This window comes from Talpa europaea (assembly GCF_964194135.1).
Source record: "Talpa europaea genome assembly, chromosome: 7".
Lineage (NCBI taxonomy): Eukaryota > Metazoa > Chordata > Mammalia > Eulipotyphla > Talpidae > Talpa > Talpa europaea.
The window spans coordinates 101,756,749-101,767,996 of NC_140074.1; the positions used below are offsets into that span (position 1 = coordinate 101,756,749).

The 11,248-nt window shown below is 39.4% G+C and overlaps 1 pseudogene across 1 annotated transcript; it reads right to left on the minus strand.

Moving 5' to 3' along the window:
* Nucleotides 1-8,480: 8,480 nt before the first annotated feature.
* LOC311172708 (ras and Rab interactor 2-like) lies at nucleotides 8,481-10,920 on the minus strand (annotated as a pseudogene). The gene is made up of 2 exons: nucleotides 10,870-10,920; nucleotides 8,481-9,580 (listed from the first exon to the last, which is right to left on the minus strand). The product of its transcript is annotated as a ras and Rab interactor 2-like (transcript).
* Nucleotides 10,921-11,248: the final 328 nt, after the last annotated feature.

The window sequence follows — 11,248 nt, forward strand, 5'->3', positions numbered from 1 at the left end:
CTTTGCAGAAGTGTTGTCAACGCAATGAAAATTGAAAATCTGGCGTCCACATGCTTTAGCTCCCTGCTAAACAGGTGCATTTGGGCCCTCAAACTTTCTTTTCTTTCTCAGAAATGCATATCAGAGATTGGGCTAATTTATTCAAATGGGGGAGGGAAAATAATAAAACTCCATTTAAAATGGATTTTGTGGAGGGCCTCTCCAGTGGCGCAGCGGTTGAGCACAGCGTTGTGAAGCTGTCTGCAGCCACTGCAGCACCAGTTTGATCCCGGCTGGCCGCCGAGGTTCCCACATGGCACGCAGATCTCTCCTGCCGCGCCAGCTGCTCCCCTCAGCAGTGTACTTAGGTCGTTTTGCCTGTTCTGCTCCCTGTTCCGGCTCTGGTGAATTCTCTCACCCTCCCGTGCTTCTGACTGTACCCAGTGCTTGTATAAATAAATGAATAAATGAATGAATAAATCTTTTTTAAAAATAAAATAAAATGGATTTTATGGAAGGTCCAATGGTGTCAGAGCGAACAGTATAGTTGGTAACACAGAATGAATATTGTAAGGAAAATGGGTAAATTAGGCTATTTTTTGCCTCCCACACATAGAAAGCCTATACCTTGAAATGCTGTTTTCCACCATTTGGACATCTAACAAACAACAGATGGGCAACAGTGTATTGATTATTTGGTTATGGCACTTAACAGTGTACAGGGGGCTAGGCAGGGGAGTTGCTGTTCTGCCTCTCTCAGTGTTGAGTCTCTCTTGCTCTGTCTGCCTGCCTGTGTATACAGTCCCCCGTCTCAGCATTAAAAGGCTCCAAACATCTAACAAGGACTCCAAATTCTCTTTTCATCTGTGAGAACTGACAATGAACCTACCCAGCCTGGGATGGTTACATGACAAATATCTTAATGAGATTACCAATTTTAAGCTTATTCTTTTCCCTTTATATTGCATTGCTATCATACTCTGTATTCACAAGTACACTTGCTGTTCAAAAGAATGACATTAAAAAAATAAATGATCAGAATGTGTCTAAACTAGTTACAACAGTTGGTAATGCTGACAGTAATCAGATTCTTCATCCAAGCACCATTTAGACCATTCTCAATAATCAACACAAGACTGAACTCTCATTTGACTTGTTGCTCTAACAACATGCTCAGACTCAGAGGGCCCAATTTAGTGCTCTCCTAGCCTAGCTCTGCTCCTGACACATCAATTTAACATTCTGCTTCCAGTCAAAGAGCATTGTGGTTTTTATATGGTTTTTTTTTTGGGGGGGGGGTGTTTTTTTTTTTTTAATGCCTTATCTGATTAAATTATAAAGAATCAAGACTTGAGGATTGGAGCCCAGGAAAAACTTCCACTTAAGTCTGGGAAAGGTGCCCAAATTCTTAGCTTCTCAGTAAAGATTATATGCAGTTCACAATATGAACCGTTTCAAGGATTTCTACAAGGAAAATCCCTGAAATGTCATTCTGGTTTTGTCTGTGCATTGAGTTAAAAAAAAAAATGGATACTTAAAATTTATGCTATATATTTAGAGACTTATTGAGAAGGTATCATTTAATAAAATTAAAACTTAGTGTCTGCATTTTGCTCAGCTGAACAATGCTGTGGGACACAAAATAAATAAAGGGAGGAACATAAAGAGTTGCCATGGGAACCTGGCCATGGGTCCACATGACCAATAGGATCCTGTCAAGAATTCCAGGCAAACAGAACCCAACAGGTAAGAGTGCAAGCGGAGAAAGGGCCCACTCCTTTCAGTTTTTCCTATGGAATGGCTTTTTTGGCACCATGGATGGAGCTAGAAGGGATTATGTTAAGCAAATAAAGCAGAAGAATAAAGCTAAATATCAGATGGTGTCACTTACATGTAGAACATAGAGTAACCAAACAAAAGGTCAAACAAAGCAAACTCTAAAACCAACCCTTGAAAACTTACCATAGTTCTGAGGTATCTAAGAGGGAAGGGAGAAAGGAAAGGAAAGGGGGAGTGGTCAGAAGGTGGGAGAAGCACAACAGACTATAGTAGAAGACTATGGAGTGCTTTGGTGATGGGAGAGCAATAATAACCACGCCTAAGGTGAGAAATCCTATATTGTCAAAATACTAACAAAGTTGTAAAAAAAATGGTGCTTCATTAATAAAAAATAAATTCATTTAAAATATAAATAGAAAATTCCAATCAGCATAAAATTCTCCTGTGCTACCCCTTTTTAGTCACACTCACCTTCTAGCCGACACCTCAAACTTGTTACCAGTACATTACCAGTACCTGAGCCCTATCAACTACTAATCAATTCCCCATATCTATAATTTTATCTTTTAAAGAATGTTATTTGAATAAATTTGTGCCATGTGAAACTTTCATCATTTACTTCTTTAACATCATGACTCCACTGAAATCCATGCAAGTTTTTTGTGTATAAATAATTGATTCACTTTTATTGAGGAGTAGTATTCCATAACATGGATGTGCCACTTTTTTTAGCTACTCACCCACAGAAAAACAATTCAATTGTTGCAACATTTTTACTACTAAAAAATTAGCTGTTATGAACAATTGTTTTATGTGTATATGTTTTTCTGTATCCTTACCAGTAATGGTATAGTTACTCAAAAAAATAAGTTGTAGTTGTTTTAACAGATGTGTAATACTATTTCATTTTGGTTTTATATTGCATTTTCCTCATAGCTAAGGATACTGTATAAATTCTTATACATCATGTAATCAATAAATCCGCTTTACATTTCTTTCTTCTTTATTGTACCTTTCAATAAAAAAAAAAAGTTAGCATCAACTTGATCAGAGTCCACTGATGTCCTGCTTTCACTTTCTCATCAGATGTCTTAATGATCTAGTTTTGTTTTAGGAATCGTATTCACAGCGTTTTTAGGAGGCGTGAATATAGATGAAACAGACCCCAGAACAGTGACTCAAAACAGTCTGTGGGAGGATGAGGTGTGATTCTCTAACACCGAGACCACTAGCTGGGATGCAGCCCTTGTGCAAGGTCATTGGGACCCTCCTGCTCTCAGCCCTGCTGCCCTGGAAAATCACAGGTGAGTGGTAATGAGGAACAACTGCTTTTCATTACACTGGAGCCTGACTTAGAAGCAATTTTATTCCACATAATATTCGTAGAGCTGCAGCTGTTTTCTTGTTTTCTGGACTTGAAACTTTAGAATTGATGTCATTCCAGTCTGTCCTCTCTCTCTGAGTCTTTTTAAAACATTTTATCTGACTTCTGAGGAAAATAAATTATGGAAAGCTGTAAACAATCTAAAAATGATATCTTCAGTTATTCTTCTGGGTCCCAGGGTCCAGTTGCACCAACCCAGCTGCATAATCTGGGGCAGTGTTAGAATGCTTTTGGCTTTAACAAATGCTCTTCTGTTTATATCTGTGTTTGAACTCTTCAAATTAAAAATCAATTCTTCTATGGGAATTTTATACTTAGAGTTGACTAGAAAATGATCTATTTGAGAATATATGCACTTGCTAGACAATAGATAGCTCGAAATAAGCTCAAAATATTGCATTTAAATCAAAAAGTAAACAGTGAACTATCATTACATTTTAACAAAGAAAATTCACATTGATTTTAATGGAAGGAATTCTAGTGAACAGAAAGGTAAATATATATGTATATGTGTGTGTGTGAGTGTGGGGGGGGGTAGGGGGTTGGGGGTGTGTATGCTGCAAAAAAGAGATGGTGTGAAATTCTAAAAACTGCACAAGATTTTCACTGGACCATTTGAGTGTCTCTCCATCACAGTCAGGCGGAGGCAGGAGAAGAAACTGTGACAGATCCAGCCTTGTTCCTGAGGTGCCTGGTCACTTGGGTGGGGTTTTCCCACCTGTCTTTGGGATATTGGTTATCATCTGGAGTGTACCAGTGACAGCCACTGTAGTCCTGCAGCACTGCTCCACCATGTGCCTGTTGCAGTAGACCCTTCATTTTCCCTGAACTTGGTATTGACCTTCAGTTTTTTCATTTACATGCTTTCAATTCATATTCTTTACTCATATATTTTGAATATCTTTATCATATATTATCATCAGATTTTTATTTACCATATATATAAAATCATTTTATTTATGGAGCTCACCTTCCACTATCTCTTCATCACACTGAAACAAATTTCTCTATCCTCTCTATATTTCTCAAATATGAATTCCAGTATTTTACTGAGGCACATCTTCCAATAATTTTCAAATTCCTACAGAGATTGTACGTTTTTAAATATTAACTCTAAATATTTTTTATTATTTTGCCATTACATTCATTTTAAAGTGTGTGTTTCTTTCTTCCTTATTTGACCTTTTATACAAGGTTAAGTCAGTTTGTTCAGCTTGTGCCCGGTCATCAGAATTGGCCCCACTCTCAGCCCTGCTTCCCTGGCCATGGATGGGTGGTTAAAGGTGTCTAGATAAAGGTGAACACTTTATCTTTGAACTTTGAAACATAATTGCATGATTTACATCCAGTGAGATGAACTGTTCATAAGAGAACTTCAAGTTATTGGCATCTCAAGTCACCAGAGAGGCCTCCCTCCAGGCCTGAGAGAGGGACCCAGGGAACATCTTCTTAGATGGCTCCACTTGCCTTATTGCTCACACTCACCTTCCTCCATGTCAGGCTCAGGTAGTTGTGAATTTTCAACCACTGAGTTGATTCTCAACACATCACTATTTATTCCATCAAGTGTTTTCCCTTGAAGCTGGACATAACCATATATTTTTGTCTTGGTGACTCTACTCTGAGATTTTGGTGTGGCATAGCTCAGAAGAGAATGAAATTACAAATGAATAGTTCTAATCATTTGGGAAAATTCAGTGCTTCAGTGTGGGCTCCAAGTTGCTGAGTTTAACTCACATATCATTCTTTAATTCTTTCCTGCCTGACATCACTGGAAATGCCCTGAACTTCCTTTGCTGTTACCATCTCACCTCCTGTGATATTCAGGGCCATTTCTGAAAATGGAATCCTCTAAAGCAAGGGGCATTTGACTTGCAGTATTTTTCTGTAGTTACCAGTTAAATACTGGATTCAGTTTGCAGGAGAGTATGGTAGAAGGAAGGGCCTCCCTTGGTATTTCACTTGAAAACAAGAAGGAGGAGGTTATATCTAATTGCCTCTCTCATCATCAGGGGTGATTTAAAGGTTATGTCTGATAGTTTCTAGCGTTGCTCAGAAGTCAGGATAGTAGCTCCTCCCTTATTATGCAGGGGAAAAGTTTGTCAATTAACTCGATCTGTGAAAGTCATTGAGCATAGGATGGGAGTTCTTTGATCCCTCTTACCTCTCGTCATTTCAATTCTAATGAACAGGTATTCAGAACATTAGGGAAGTGATACATTCCGTAAACACTCTTTTCTTGCTTGTCAGGGAATGACGGATAGTGTTATACCAAAATTATCTGAATTTCTTTTTGTTTTTAAACTCAGCTGTTTCCCTCTGCATCATCAGATTCTGACAACTGTGTCAGTCTACTCACGTGGATCACAGATTATAATACCTATAAAATATTTTTCAAATACTCTTGATTGCAATATATGCAATGTAACTCCAAGCAAATACAGTTGCTTTATGGCTTCAATATTGGTAAATCATTAAATAAATTTTAGTACCTTTTTTTTGAGATTTTTTGGTGGACATTTCCACTTTTTTATTTTTTCTTCCCATAGTGGTCAGGTTACTTGGTTAAACATGATGCTTAATTTTACATTACAGCGAGTTGAAACTTATAAGGCATAAAAAATTGGCACAATTGCTTCTGTATTTTCTGTAGGTTACTGGGACACTATTTTGTCATTATCCAACCTCATTTCACCAGTTCTCTCACACCAGCTGGGTATTTGACAACTCAATTTAATTCTGACAAACACTACTTAGAGTTAGTGCAGACTCATGAGTTAAGCGCTTAGTCTAACTGTCCCTATTTCAGAGCCATCCATAAACGGAGTCCAAAAATTACCTCAATTTCTCCCTGGCTCCTATAAATACAGTGATTTCAGTTAACCCCCCTCAAGTTAGATAATACTCTAGAATGAGTCATAGAACTCAGAAATGTGCTGATTATGTGTCTTATAGAAGACACATATAATGCAAGTTGATAGGTAGGAAGGAGAACATCCATGCTTTCCCTTTTTGGAATCTGCATGCAAAATCATCAGGTCATATTGACATGTTCACCCACTGGGAACTTTTCTTTACCTCATTGCTGAGTTTTAAATGCAAATTTCAATTTCAGTACATAAACCTGTTAGATTAAATCATTGGCCTTTGGTGATTGAAAATTCCCCTATTCCCCAGATATTTTGGGGTTGGAGCAAAAGTTTCTATTCCTTTAATCTCATGGTTGGTTTCTCTGATTATTAGCCCCCAGTGAAAGCATTCCAGAGAACCTACCTTGAGTCAACACAATATTGTAAAATTAGGTGTGGTCTAAAGGAACTCTTTATCAATGATAAACTGCACTACTATCACTCAGGAAACTCCAAAGGTTTAGCACCTCTGTGTCAGGAAAAGTGGTCAAAGACCAAATGCATATATATTTGGTATATATACCACAGGGGGCTTGTAAAAAAAAATAGATTAAGTGTATCACAGTGATTAAGCCTATGGTTGTAGATACATAATGACCCAACTGGTCATTAGTGTATTTTTGCCTGATATATGTCTAATCATCTCTTAGTGAATCATTCTGGATTGGTAGGAATAAGGGAGAAATAGCATATAAAAAATGAATGTGGTAGAGTCCTAAACTGTTGAGACACTTCAGTGATAGGACAGTTTGATTAGTTGAGGAAAATGTTTATTTAAATATCCCAATTTTCTATCTGCAGGATTTAACAATTATTTAATGAGTTTTAATTCATGGTTTTGAAATGTACTCTGGGCATACAGAGTATGCTGAGGGTTCTAGATGGACAGCAAAAGCTAGAAAAGATACAGAATACAAAGCCAACCAAATCAGATGACTATGTTTCTTCACATAGTACAATAACAGGTTGCTTTTGACACAACCTGTGTTACATTGATACAAGACCCTCACACTTGGTGCACACCCAGACAGATCTTATGAAGCATAAATTTAACTTCACCATACATTCTTATAATACAGATGCACTTTTTGGTGTATTTGCAAACTCATTTCCAAACAGCATCTGATTTAAATCAATGAAAGCTACATAACCTGTTAATTGATTTTTACCCCAAATAAGTTGATGCCTTTAGTTTTGATGTAGGTGGAAAAGGGGAAAAAAACACTGTCTTTATTTTTTCTTGTGGGGTTTGAAAACTGTTTCCAAAAGCAAATAACAAGTGATAGATTTTGCCAAATCTCAGTGTATTATTTACAGTATTTTCAGAATAGGTGCTTCCTTCTATCTCCTTTTCCGGAGTCCTTCCAGAAGCCTGAACCAGCAGACTATACTCCTTAGTCTTTTGTTAGAATATGTATTTCTCGCTCGACCTTTCTTTACATTCATTTCTCTCTCGGTTCTCAACATCGCTTGATTAAAACATTCATTTCTCTCTCGGTTCTCAACATCACTTGATTAAAACATGAAAAAATACAATATCACCGCGTGTGAACAAGGTAAAGGCCTATCAGAGTCCCAAAGGCGTTCTGTGGCAAGTGTCAGTTGCTTTAAGAAATCCAGCAGTCTCTTCCCACAAAGTTGCCAAAAATGCAATTACAGAAGAGAGACTTTTAAAGTGCAATACTCTCAAATCCATCAAGAGATTTCTTTTTGAATATTAAATGTTAAAATCACATGCAGAATTATGGAATATTTAAAAGCTACAAAAATATTTTAAAAACCAATCCTCACAGTTTACCTGCAACTGCTATAAACATTTCTATGAAATACATAAAAACACAAAGGCTCTTTGTAGAAGGAAGGAAGGAAGGAAGGAAGGAAGGAAGGAAGGAAGGAAGGAAGGAAGGAAGGAAGGAAGGAAGGAAGGAAGGAAGGAAGGAAGGAAGGAAGGAAGGAAGGAAGGAAGGAAGGAAGGAAGGAAGGAAGGAAGGAAGAAGGGAGGGGTGAAGATGGAGGTGAGAAGGACCTGACCCACTGCATCAGATCGTTTTGTCGAACAACACCTGCTGTTGAATTCAAGAGGACACCTTGTACCTTAAATATTTATTCAGCACTTATTCATACAGGTGAGCCAACCTAGAAGCTGCCTGGGAGGGCGGTGGGTAGCAAAAACCTCCCGACATTTGAATCATCAAATGCAATTCTCCATCTCTGAAGGAGAATCCTACTATGTCCTAAACTTCAGCCACCTTGCTGAGATGATATGACCAAGATGCCCTTGACCAAGTGGGCCTGAGGATGGCTTAGTCGCTGAACTGAGTAGTCCCCAAGGAGGTGACTTCGTTTCAAGCACAAATAAGTGGAAGCCGGAAGGCAAAGTTCCTAACCCCCTCCCTTGAGATGCGCTTCTGGGAAGTCCCATGCGTCTTCTATGAGGTGGTGAGGTCTTCCCCGTTCTGGAAGATGACAGCATAAGGATCATTCTTGATGCGCTTGTAGACAAAATGGAAGCTGTGTGGTTGTTGTCGATTGTGCAGCTCAGCCTTGATTTGGGGGCAGGCGGTAAGTGTCCTCTGCCAGCTGCTGCCACGTTTCATCAACAAAGAGGAAGAGGCTGCACTCCTCAGGGTCCCTCACCTAAAACTTTTGGGCACATAGCTGACACACGTCCTCAGTGGTGACATAAGGCCTCACGAGGAGGGTATTTCCTGTGCAGCCACTGTTAACCTCCTGGAATACAAGGCAAAGTTACTTCTGAAAGTCTTCCACTGAAGGGATGGTGCAGTTGATGGTTCTCTGCTTGTGCCACTGTCTCGGGGTGTCTCTGGCCTCCAACCTGAGCAGTCTCGCTGCTTGTTCTTCTTTAAAGTTCTTTATCAGAGAGAGTGTGCTTGTCCAGTAATAGCCTCCTTCTCTGTGTAACAGTGATGGGTCTAGGAGCTCCCTCATATACTCGATTTCAGTGTCTAGTTCAAGCATGTAACACTGAGCTATGACATAGGTCAGGACTGGCAAGAAATCATCAGCTCCATACATCCTCCCTGAGTTTTTCTCCATGACAGTGTAAATAAGCTTGCAGACCCTCAACAGCAGTGACTTTCTTTTTTGGAGAATACATCTGCATGGTCATGAACTTAATTTTGATTTTCTCCACATCCACAACATCAGAGGTTGGGGCAAAGACCCCCAGCTCTTGTAGGTTTCTCTGCCACACAAGCTGCAGGTTCTCCTTGAGTTGTTTCCGGGAGCCATCAGCCACATGGAAATCCTTCAGCATGGCCTTCACATGCCCCTTCAGGGGCTTCAAGATGCACTTGTGCAAGGCCTTCTCCAACAGCACATCTATTTGATCCTCGGGGATGAGAGACTCAATGGGAGGGTCCAGCTCTGAACTCTGAGACAGATAGTTCTTCACCTGGGTCATGAACTCCTGGATAGTCTGCAGCATACTGAAGCTGGACACATGGCACTCCTTGTTCTCCTGCAGGAAACTCATATAGTCCTGCACCAGGCAGCCGAAGTAGGTGCACTGGGACAAGGTTTTTAGCAAAAGAAAAGAAGGATTACTTCAAGCAGGTTTCCTTAAGGAAAGGCAGGGAGAGCTCATCAAGCAGTTTCCTTAATAGTGCTGATCAGGAAACTTCATACTGCTTAGTTTATATTGCCACTTTGGGAGATGCTGAAACTGAAGTTAGGTTACATATTAAGTCTTGGAGGGTCTTTGCCAGAATGACTCTATTTTGGGCCTTTGTTGCCTTTTTTCTTTTAAACACTAAAGTTTAGAAAACTTGGAACTATTCTAAGCCTTTCCAGAGCAAAACATCAATCCATATTGCTAGAATTGTTGTTAGAACTATGCCAATTGCGCCATATCACTGCAAACAGGTGCTATTCATTATTTTTATTTTTTTTGGAGGGGGCAGGAGCCAGACAGATGTATGTAAAGTGACATTGCATTTCTCTAATTACTGATGTCCTTTTCCTCTTTTATGTTTTGGTGTCCTTTTATGTTATGTTTCTTTATGCCTTTTTTCATTGAATTGCTTCTGTTTTCTGATTTACTTGTAGGCTTTTAAAAGCATGAATGTTTTTGACAATACCTGCCGGAGTCCATCTCCTACCGTGGCTGGTTTCCGCAAGGACGAGATGGCATCAGTGATGTGGAGGGATGAGGGGAGGGGGGAGATAAGGTAGATGAGGTAGTGAGGAGACACTGACACTTGATCAGGATGCAGACATCTCCCACTGATAACCTCAGCGGAGCTTTCTTTATACATCAGAAATTGTTATTTGATCATTATATCATGCAATCATGATTGATTTTACTTTTACATTGTTTCAGAAATTATTAATGATCATTAACAATGCACAGTCTTCTTTTTTTTTAATTTTCCTAGTCTATAATTAACTTGGTCACTTGGTTACATTAACTTGGTTACATATTTCCCTAGGTGATGTATGTTAGTCAGAAAATAGAAACAGGTGCTATATGCAATGTGATTTATACGTTTCAGCTAGGTAACTAAAACAAAGCTAAGCAGGCATTGTAAAATCGAGGGCGGCCTTCTATTTCCTACATAGAACCAAGGGGTCCTGGTGCCATGGGAACAATATGTGTTGTGTTTCTCTCAGACCATTTCACCTCCCGAGGCAACTCAGGGCCTTCTCGTGGGGGACATTTGCTGGGCTCAGTTCCATCACTTCTATCAAGTGTGGTTTGTTAGAGAATGCAATGTTACTCATGGTAACTGAATTACAAATTGGAGGACATGGAGAATTATTGGAAAACGTTTAATTGTCAATCATGTTGGAAGGTACTTTTCTCAAACTACTGAAGTGCGCATTACTGGCACTAATGCCAACACTCATTGTGTTATTCTAAAGCTTATAGAAAATTTCCATGGTTTCAATAACTGCCACAAACAAATGAAAGGAAGTAGCAGGAACCAGCTGTGGAGTTTTCTGACTTTTCAGAAACTTTCCTCATGCCCGGACCCTGTCAGACAGCATGAGTAGCATGGCCCACGCCAAATACCCTTTGCCTGCTATATGTGCTATAATCGTCTTCTCCCAAATAAGTTATTCATCTTTTCCTTTCCTTAAAATATAATGAGTCAGGGCCTCCCTGGTGGTGCAATGGGTTGAGCACAGCGCTGTGAAGCTGTCCACAGGGTCTGCAGCGCTGGTTCGATTCCCA